Below are 10297 nucleotides of genomic sequence, written 5' to 3'. Positions count from 1 at the left end.
TATAATATACTGTCAAATACCCAGACCCTCAATACACTCACACCCTCCAAAACAAATATTTAATTACATCTCACAACATTCTAATACAAAAGCATAAGAGAATAAAGAAAGTCAAATACAAGCTTAAAGTATTTTTGACGGGTGCATCTTGTAAAGAAAAACTTGAATCATTTATATAGCCTTGGACTTCCTATTCCTTCACAAAATAAGCAATGTGATATTTTTTCAACATATATATTTTCAACCAAACCCCAACAATCAAAGCCTTAAAATAACTACTTTTATTTTTGTACGACAACATAGACTACATATGTGATCTGTCTCCGTAGAAAAATAAACTTATGGTGAAGGAAACTGTATGGATGTACAACTATGAAGATGATAAGAGATGAGAGAAAGAGGAGATAACAAAGAAACAAGCATTGAAAGAGGAATTAAGAAGAAAATCAAAATTCCTCGTGATTTTTACCAAAACCTGAAATGTTGGTGGGTGGGGGCTTTTTAAATTCATCGCATTAACTTTCGAATTATTAAATATTGGAATGGAAGAAGTTAAGAAATTAAATTTTGAGAGAAATAAAAAACATGAAGGTTGGGGGAAGATGAGGAAGCAAGATTGTCTGTAGATACGTTCACATGCTCTCTTTAATTCTTCTATTGAATCTGAACCGTTAATTCAATCCAACAATATAGGCTGAACCGTTAATTCAATCCAACAATATACTTTCACTGATGAGGGACTTAACTGGACCCTCACTATAGGCTTAACACACACACGCACGCACACATATAAGATCAAATGATACCAAGGTGGAAAACTTAGTATTATGACACATTTGATAACTCTTCACCGCATATCCGTATAACAAAATTCATTGTTGGATTGAAAGCTAACATCATATAGATCATGTCCATAAAATTTAACATCAATCGGAAATCATTTGATATGTTAAAGAGAATGATCAAAGTTAACGATTTTGTTAAAGTTTTGTAAGACGTTGGTTTTTATGCATCTCATTGACATATCAAATAATTTCTGATTGATGTTAAATTTTATGCACATGATCTATATGATGTTAGTTTTCAATCCAACGATGGATTTTATTATACAGATATGCGATAAAGAGTTATCGGAGGTGTCAAGTTGCTAACTTTGACACGTCTCTCTCTCTCTCTCTCTCTCTCTCTCTCTCTCTCTCTCTCAATAATATGGAGGAAATTAGAGAAAGAGACCGATTTACTTATATTGAAAAATCTCACAAAATATGAATGCTCGACCCTCCCCTATTGTTGCGTTAAGATGGGTGGCCAAACTAAAGGGTAAAATACACTAACATTCTAAACTACTTAAGCCAATCACACCATACCTAACATTTATAATTGAAATTCATAGTACGAATACCAGCATAGCATAACTACGTTTGCACTCTCTTAATATAATGTATTAACATGTTACTAAACTCACGTGTAATAATTGGATGTCAACTCTACTACCATAAGTTACAAACTGCTTCATTCTAAATTTTCTGTCACCTTAAGCTTACCTTCAATTTAACTTATAAGGCTGGTCATATACCATAGAAAGCTCTTCCCTTCACTAAATATAACAACAAGACTCATTCCTTCCATTTCATGGGTGATTAAACAACTGTTCACAATAGTAAGTTATTCAAAAACAAGCAGAAAACTCAAACCTTATGTGTTTACCAAGTAACTAAAATTCCAAGTAAGGTTGTCAAAGATGCGACTAAAACTAGAAAACAAGACAAAAGTAGAAACAATTTAGATAAAATGTTCAATGCAAAGTCATGTCTTCGAGGTGTTTCAACATGCTCTTCAGCTTCTTTAGATGATCCTCAACAACATCTATTTCATTCGTTTTGTTATTCCCTTCAAGTAAATTTGTGGCCACCGTAATTGCATTATTAATCTTGTCACTTTCTTGAGGGGAGAGCTTTGAATTAACATCCTTCTTCTTTAAAGCATTCTTCATATCATAAACACAATAATCCAATGCCCTCATTACCTTGGCCTTGTTTAAGAATTTCTTGTCTTCAACACTGTATCTTTCAGCTTCTTCAATCATTTTTCTAATTTCGGGTGCTGACAACCTTCCTTTGTCATTGGTTATAGTGATCTTATTTGTATTGCCTGTAGATATGTCCTTACCGGAAACAGTTAGGACACCATTTTCATCTATGACAAAGCATACTTCTAAGGGCTAACCCCGAGGAGCACCAGGAAGACAAGAAAGACTGAACATACCGAGTAGATTGTTGTCTGTGACTCTTGCTCTCTCACCTTCATAAACCTTAATCCAGACACTACAAAGGTTATCTATGGTTGTAGCATACCATCTAGACTTTTTGACAGGTATGGTAGTGTTCCTAGGAATAACCACATCCATGATTTCTTCAGGGGATACTGCTATACCTAGTGATAGTGGGTTAACATCTTGCAGCACCAAGTTTGGGACATTCTTAAAGCCTTCACTCAATATAGCAGCCTGAACAGCTACACCATAAGCAACAGCCTCATCCGGATTTATGCCCTTGAACAAATCTTTTCCTTTGAAAAAGTCTTGCAACAGATCTTGCAGTTTGGGAATCCTCGAGGAGTCACCCACAAGAACAACATCATCTATATCGCTGTTGCAGAATTTTGAATCGCGCAGACAAGTATCAACGATTTTCATACATTGATTAAACAGATCCAGATTAATTTCCTCAAACTTGGCACGAGTTATTGATGAAGTGAAGTCACTTCCATGAATTAATGAATCAACCTCAATTGTTGTTGCAAAGGCAAACGAGAGTATCCTTTTTGCTCTTTCGCAAGCAGTTATCAACCTCCTTAAGGCTCTTGGGTTAAGACTAATGTCCACTTTATGTTTTTTCTCGAACTCTTGTACAAAATAGTTCACCAATCTGTTATCAAAGTCCTCTCCTCCGAGGTGAGTGTCTCCGGCCGTGGCTTTTACTTCAAAAACATCGCCTTTAATTGTGAGGATAGACACATCAAAAGTCCCACCACCAAGGTCAAAGACAAAAATATTTCTTTTACCATCACAATTTCTTCTCTTATCAAGACCATATGCAATCGCGGCAGCGGTAGGTTCATTGATTATCTGAATAACATTAAGGCCTGCAATTGCGCCAGCATCTATGGTGGCTTTTCGCTGAGAATCATTGAAGTAAGACGGCACAGTAACAACAACATTCTTGACTGGCAAATTTAGATATGCTGAAGCTATTTCTCGCATCTTTGAAAGAATCATGGATGATATTTCCTCACCACAAAATTCCTTCTCTTCACCCTTATACTTAAGGGTAATCATGGGTTTGTCATTCACACCAGCAATGACCTTGAATGGCCACAACAATATATCTTTTGTAACAACTGGATCACTAAACCTCCTCCTAATTAACCTTGTAGCATCTGAAAAAAGAAACGCACACTATTCCTAAAATAGCAATTGCATAATAACCAAGTTTTACTTTGCATGAGTAAAAAAAAAGTTTGCATCAGAGACAAAAATAACATTAAGTACAGGAAGTGGCATAGAGAGAAATGTACCAAAGACAATGTTTTGAGGGTTAGATGCAGCCTGATACTTAGCAGCATCACCGATCAACCTTTGATCATCGTTGAAAGCAACAACAGAAGGTGTAGTTCTGTTGCCTTGTTCATTATGAATAATCTCAATTCTATTGTGATCATCGAGCCACACAGCAACACAAGAATAGGTTGTTCCTAGGTCTATTCCTACTGCACGTCCTTCGTATTTTTTAGACATTGTCTTTTGAGTAAAACAAGAACACAAAGCTAAAACAGTGTGCGTGATATTTTCACAATCGGTATATATATATATATAGGGGACGACTCAAGTGAGAACACTTGGTTATTATGAGAAATGAGAATAATAAATCACGACCATTAAATTTTGATTTTGTTGATTTTAATGGATTGGATTGGTTTCTCTTTCTATATTGATTTAAAATAAATATTAAGGATCATAGAAAGAGAAACCAATCCAGTATATTAAATCAAAATTTAATGGTCATGATTTATTGTTCTCATTTCTCATAATAACCAAATGTTCTCACTTGAGTCGTCCCCTATATATATATATATATATATATATATATATATATATATATATATATATATATATATATATATATATATATATATATATATATATATATATATATATATATATATATATATATATATATATATATATATATATATATATCATGCCAACAAAATATATAAAAGTAGTATATGCGTAAAATATTTACAAATCTCTAATTTAATTGATACTAAATATTTATATATTTTATGGAATCAATATATTTTACATATAAAAGTATTATGGGTAAAATATTCACAAATCTTAAACTTAATTGACACTAAATATTTATATATTTTGTGAAATAAAATTTTAAATTTTAAATCAATAGAATATAATATTTAAATAGATTAATATTATTCAATTAGATTATAAGAATCTTTTATAAATAAAAAATAGTATGTGTAACATATTCAATAAATCTCAAATTTAATTGACACTAAATATTTATATATTTTATAGAATAAATTTTTAAATTTAGTATAAGAATCTTTTGGATATAAATTATTTTAAGGAATAAATATTTAAATAAATTAATATTATTCAATTGGATTATAAAAATATTTTTTATATGAATTATTTTACAATTTTATTTTATGAAAAATAAATAGTAAATTGATTTAGGACACAACTTAAGTACAATTTTTTAGGTGTGGTTCTTACTATTTTTCAATGAAAATATGACAAATATACATAAATATGATTTAGTGAGTGAAAATATGAAAAATTTGCATACGTGTAAGAGGAAATTATACACCTATCATATTTTCATTGAAAAATAGTAAAAACCACACATAAAAAATTGTACCTAAATTTTTCCATTGATTTATTATCAAATAAAATCAATTCTGTAATAACATAAAATTGGAAAATATGATGCACCTAATCGGTTAAGGTGATCAATAAATTGCATTTTTTGAAGGTGCAGACTAAAAAAAATAAAAGTCAAGAGAGAGGAAGAATTTAAATAGACGAAATTAAATTTAATAAGATTAAGAGAGAGAAGAAGAATTTAGATAGATGAAATTAAATTTAATAAGATTAAGAGAGAGAAGAAGAATTTAGATAGATCAAATTAAATTTAATAGGATTAAGACTCGTGAATGCAAATTAATTTTAATATATTTTATCTTGAACTTTAATTATTTTAATATATTTTTTATAAATATAGTCAATACATTTATAATATAACAATTTATCATAAATTTTTTTAACAAACACAATCAAATTTATTTTAACATTGATAGGAATTAAGCACAAATATAAAGGAGGGCATATGTTTGTAAGTTGAGTGAGAGATATAAGAATATTTAGTTTTAAAATTTAAAATAGTTATAATAGATATGATTAACAATTCATTTTTTCATTTAATTTCATATGTTTTTTTTTTATAATTGTATCTATTTTGGATATAAAATTTTAATCAATTAAATATACATATAATTGTAAGATTTATTTTCACCATTACAAAAAAACACATTTAACTTTAGACACGAAATTGATTTAACTTGGTTACAGATGCGAGGCCACTTAATCCGTCGATTTTAGAATAACTAAAGAGATAATTGAAATGATCATTAGTTCGATCTCCAGCAATAAATTTTTTATATTTTCAAAATTCCCTACTACGAATAATACTTTTTATGACGAAATTTTCACCTCAAACATGCTAAAATCGAGAATATACGTCTTGGGAGTGTCATGTTTAATTTTTTTTTAAAAATAAACAACTTTTTCCCTGGGTTTTCTCAAAAATCGATGTAACGTGTGTGTGTGTGTGTGTGTGTATATATATATATATATATATATATATATATATATATATATATATATATATATATATATATATATATATATATATATATATATATATATATATATATATATATATATATATATATATATATAAGTGTTATGTTTTATCCATAAAAATATAATAAACATATCCCCTCAGGTTTTAAAAAAAAAAAGGAAATATAACTATAAGGGATCTCGCTTTGAATCATTGTTAATGCATTTAATTTTTTTCAATGATTTATCACTTGACAACTTTCCAACTTCCCTTTATTTCTAAGTTAATTCTTTTTCTATTATTTTCTTTATTAATTAATAATTTTCAAAATCTTTGTTATCAATAAAAAATAGACAATAATAGGAAACAAAATATTTCATTGATAATCGATTATGCATTACAAAAAATAGGACAACATATAACTATTCCACATATTCAAACTTCTAACTCCACTAAACTTCAACAATATCCCTACTAAGTATCTCTAACTAAGAGAAAAGTTCATAAAGAAATCTTCTATATGGTATGGGGAAAGTCATTTATTCCCGAGAGATGCTTATCATTTCCTTTAAGAAGTTAAAAATGGTAAGAGGAAGATTAAATCTTACATTGTAGGTAAGGAAGTACAAGATATGTTTGTCATCTCAAGTAAGCGTTTCGAGTTGTTTCTCTCTTGGATGGAGATTTGACAAGAGATGTTTGGAATAGATAACTCCTTACAGCAAAGATTTGTTGTTATTCAAGAATTTGGATTTGTTATAATATTATGTTTTAATATTCTGTGTAAACATTGTAATATAAAAAAGAAGTTTTTTCACCTGTGTTTTTAACAAAACCGAGGGGATAATTTAGCGTGATAATTAAGGATATTGATCATCGTTCTTAAACAAATTTATATCATCCATTTCATGAGTATCAACGTTCAAGATACTATCATTAGTGATCCACGTGAAACCTAAAAACTTTTATTATAAAAGCTTTCTGATATCTAAAATTGATAATGAAACATCATGAAGCGCTTGAAACTATCTACATCCTTCACTTTAAGGTTTGCAAGAGTATTTTTCATGAAGAGTTCTCTATGATGGATTGCAAAATCAAAAGATTATTTGAATTTAAGGTTTGTGTTCTTCATTTATCTAAACCTTTATTTAAGGTTTAGAAAACCTTTTTTTTATGAATTTAAGGTTTGTATAAACCTTTTTTTATGAATTTAAGGTTTAGAAAATCATTTATTTGTCTAAACCTTTTTTTTACTTATATCAGAAAAAATGCATAAAAATGCGATTGAGAATATAGTGGTGCCCATCATTTAATCTTTTATAAATATAAAATATTCAAATATCCAACATATGATCTTCATGGACAAATTAATTTTTATTTTAGTATTATGTGTAAACAATGTAATATTCTAGATAAACATTGTGGTTTGTAAACAAATTATTTTATTACTTTTTTGTGTAAATAATTATTAGCTGGAGTTTTTCGACACCATGGTTATTAAATGAAGAAAATATTTGTGATGGATATTATGAGCCTTCGACGAAATAGCATGTTTGCTAATGTCTGTCGAAATCGCCTCAGATGGAAGAAAGTGTTGGACTTGGACTTAAAAATATTTTCTAAGTTTTATAGTTGGTTCAACGTAAAGAGGCGTTCGAGAGAGAGGTTAAATTTGAACGAATATGTAACTACCTTTTATCCTTATCCGTTTTTGTTAAGAGGACGCGTGGAGCTTCAGGGAGAAAGGAAGGCGTGTCGAGTGAAACGTGGCATGCCCTGATCGAAAGACCGTTGAAAACAGTTATTTCGAAGTAGTATATATAGGAGTCTTAGCAGTTAGGATTCGTGTGTTCATATGTGTTCAAAATCTCACTAAAAAAGTCAAAGTATTTGTGGTTGAGAAAAGAGTTCTCCTGAGAATGTACGTTTAACACCATTCTTATGCTTTTTTTTACCATTTTTATGCAATTTTCCCTTTTCCAGAATTCATGTCTTTATTATATCCAGAATTTATTCTTGCAAGTTACGTTCAATTGCTTGTTACCTTGCTTTCTTTACAAGTTTTTACAACTTTACTTTAAAAAGAAATATATGGGTTAAACAAACCTTTCAATAAGAGCGTGAGTATTGTCGAAGTGTTCTTAACAATCAAAAATAAGATTTGAAATATAAAGCACATGTCCTAGGATCAATCTAGTCGATCTTGTAAGTAACCAAAAAATCCTTGTTTTTGGAAGATTGGCGCTTGTTTACCAATTTTCACGGTAAACAATAATGTAACATGCTTTAATTAAAAAATAATCTATCTTACCCTTTGACTTTATTGATTAACCGAGATATATGAGGCTCTAGTTTTGTAAATAATAAAAGTGCAGATGATAGGATTCGAACCCATGCGCAAATAAATTTACCTCTCGGTGTTTTAAAAGTCGAGGTGCTAAGTCGTTACTTTTCATGACACCCTTTGTTACCTCGCTTCTTTAGCCGATGTAAAATGTGTTTCGCGTTTGAGGCTAAAAGTGCTTTTTATAATAGTGACTAGCGGCACATACCTCTCGATTTATGACTAAGAACAATGGAAAAGATAAATTCATTTTTTTAAAATACTCATTACATTGTTTATACAAAATATTAATAAATTAATTTGTTTAGAATCTACATTGTTTACTCAGAATATTACGTTGTTTACACAAGATATTAAAGTAAAAATAGATAACAAAATTTTGAATCTGATTCATTGTCATCATTGTTAGTGAAGATCAAATGTTGAATCTTGAAATCATTGAATCTTGGGGAAAGATTAAATCTCAAATATTGCTTGTATTTATATCTTATATTTAAAAGGGTTAGATAAATAAAATAAATATTCGGTTATATGATTATTTAAGAACACAAACTTTGAACCTAAATAATTTTCTGCTCTTGCATTCCATCATAGAGAAATTTTCCAAATTTCTTGAAGTTTCAAAGTTTTCATGTCAAATGTCAATTTTTGATATTTAGAAAGCTTTTATAATGGATTTCTTTAAGGTTTCAAGCGTATCACTAATGACATTGCCTTGAACGATGATACTCATGAAATGAAAGACAAATATTTATGGCAAAATATCTTATTTGGTCCCTTAACTATACCATTGGGTTCATATTGGTCCTTTAATTTTTTTTTTGTGTCACATTGGTCCCTTAACTTTCAAAACATTTTATTTTAGTCATTTTTGTCGAAATAGCGACGAATTTAACGATCAATTTCAAAGTTTTCCGTTGCCAATTAGATAAAAATGACTAAAATGAAACATTTTGAAAGTTAAGAGACCAAAGTGACACGAAAATAAATTTAAGGGACCAATCAGTACCCAAGGGTATAATTTAGGGACCAAAATGAGTATTTTACCAATATTTATTTAAGGAAGGTGAAGAAACTCAATAAGCACGCTTATATTTTTAAGCGCCACATACCTCTCGGTTTTTGTAAAACCCGAGGGGAATAATCTTTTTTTTATAAAAAATTTACATTGTTTACATAGAATATTAAAATACATTGTTTATTACAAATCTAGATTTTGACAAATTCGATTCATCATCATCACTCTTATTCTTATGCGCATTCTTTTCAAGTTCAATAGATTGCATGCATCCAATTTTTGATAAGTTATTTGTTCCAACCATGGGATTTTTTTTTTTATGTATTTGCAATCCATCCCAGAGATTTGTTCCCCAAGTTCAATGGATTTCATTATTTTGAACAAATGTTTTTATGGCAAATGCTTTCACAAGAAAGAAAACAAGATATTTAGCAAATTTTGAACCTTATATTCTTTTGATTAGCTATTTGTAATATGATTGGAATGATGATGAAACCATAAAGGCTTCATATGATTTGAATGCGAAAAACATAATTATCTCCACTTTAAGCGCGAAAGTATTATATGATATTTCACATCATACGAGTGCCAAAGGTTTGTGGGACACTCTTCAAACTCTCTATGAGGGAATGAATGACGTCAAGGATTCTAAAATCAATATGTTTACAGAGGAGTTCGAGCTACTTTGTATGGGACCTGGAGAATCCATGAATTCCATGCAAACTAGCTTCCTCCATGGCTCCACTTAATCAACAAATTAAGCAAATTGGGTAAAACCTATTCTAACAAAGATTGTGATAACAAAATACTGAGATCTATGTGCAGGGAGACGTAACCAAAGGTTACCACTATAAAAGAATCCAACAATCTTGATACTTTGGATATCACAAAGCTGTTTGGAAGTTAGGCGATCATGAAAATAAACTGAAACGACTAACCGATTGCGAAGTAAAGTTGAAAAAGAAAGAGAAAAGGAAAAAGAGAAACTAGATCTTTCTTTGAAGG

The 10297-nt window shown here is 29.6% G+C and overlaps 1 pseudogene; it reads right to left on the bottom strand.

Moving 5' to 3' along the window:
* Positions 1 to 1795: 1795 nt before the first annotated feature.
* Positions 1796 to 3796, bottom strand: LOC131626000 (heat shock cognate 70 kDa protein-like; annotated as a pseudogene).
* Between the last annotated feature and the right edge of the window lie 6501 nt (positions 3797 to 10297).

Source organism: Vicia villosa, unplaced genomic scaffold (genome assembly GCF_029867415.1).
Source record: "Vicia villosa cultivar HV-30 ecotype Madison, WI unplaced genomic scaffold, Vvil1.0 ctg.000253F_1_1, whole genome shotgun sequence".
In the NCBI taxonomy this organism is placed as follows: Eukaryota; Viridiplantae; Streptophyta; class Magnoliopsida; order Fabales; family Fabaceae; genus Vicia; species Vicia villosa.
Note: the sequence above shows the minus strand (reverse complement) of the source record. Positions and strands in the feature narration are given on the sequence as shown.